Below are 1374 nucleotides of genomic sequence, written 5' to 3' on the forward strand. Positions count from 1 at the left end.
TTTGCAGGGCCATAATTGAGTGTTTTATGAATACCACAACACACATAAAAAGGGAAGTCGTGGCCTAATGGTTAGAGAGTCGGACTCGTAACCCAGGGATTGTAGGTGGAGGGAGTGAATGTACAGCGCTCTCTTCCACCTTCAATACCACGACTGAGGAGCCCTTGAGCAAGGCACCGAACCCCCAACTGCTCCCCGGGCGCCGCAGCAAAAAATGGCTGCCCACTGCTCCGGGTGTGTGTTCACGGTGTGTGTGTAAATCCTTTTATACAAAAATAAAATCCTTGCCAAACAATTACTGTAATAACATGACAACAACAGTTAAACAAAAGAAAGAATAACAACAGTACATTTCAGCTCACATAAAAAAAAAAGTAAAGCAAAAAAAAAAAAAAAGTATTAGCAAAACTTAAAAAAACAAAAATCCATGGTCAGTTTTTAAAATATACTGCTACATAAAAGAAATTAAAATTGTACAAACAACTGATAAAATGACAACACATTATTGACACTGAAGAGTCACAATGAACTCCTAATACTCTTATTGTACCTTTATAACAGATAAAAACACACAGAACAGATCAATGTCTGCAGGTTTCTGTATTTCCATAATGCATTAATGTACAATTTGGTTGCCAGATCCTCTGTTAATATTACCCACACTGCAATAGGCAGTGAGAAACTTACCTGATTCGGACGGCGGTGGGAAGTTGACGTCAAAGCCCTCTGGCAACTCAATGCACGTGAGGAAGCGGACGTGTCCGGTGTGTCCGTGGGCGGAGCCCATGGGGAGGAGGGGAGCACGCAGAGAGCCCAGCCCAGTGCTGGAGGACACGGGCGGGATGGCCAGAGTCAGGACCACCCCTGCACTGGTGCCGATCCACAGCAGGTCCTTACACGCCAGAAGAGCCGTGATCCGCAAACACGCTGCTTTGTGCTGCCGGATAATGGCATCAGAGCCTAAAAGAAAAAAATGAGACAGGGATTTTATGAAAGCAGTGTTATTTTAGTACCACTGATATACTTTTATAGCTCAAATAACAAGCATTTTTAATGAAATGTGTAACTACCAACTTGTATATATATATATATATATATATATATATATATATATATATCTCATCTCAGTGTTAATATTATTTGTATACTATTATAGTATTTAGCAATATTTAACATTTTTCTATTTTCTGTTTTTATTTTAGTTAAGTTTAAAAAAACATTTTTTTTTACATTTAAATATGGCTACAGTTTTTTTGTTTTTTTTTACATTTTTCTACACCTTTGCATATTGTAAATTAAATAAAATATTTTTAATACTTCCTTTTGTCATTAAAATGAATCTTTTGACATTTGAATTTGTGTGTTATTTTGATA

This window comes from Sinocyclocheilus rhinocerous, unplaced genomic scaffold, assembly GCF_001515625.1.
Source record: "Sinocyclocheilus rhinocerous isolate Xijiao unplaced genomic scaffold, SAMN03320098_v1.1 scaffold942, whole genome shotgun sequence".
In the NCBI taxonomy this organism is placed as follows: domain Eukaryota; kingdom Metazoa; phylum Chordata; class Actinopteri; order Cypriniformes; family Cyprinidae; genus Sinocyclocheilus; species Sinocyclocheilus rhinocerous.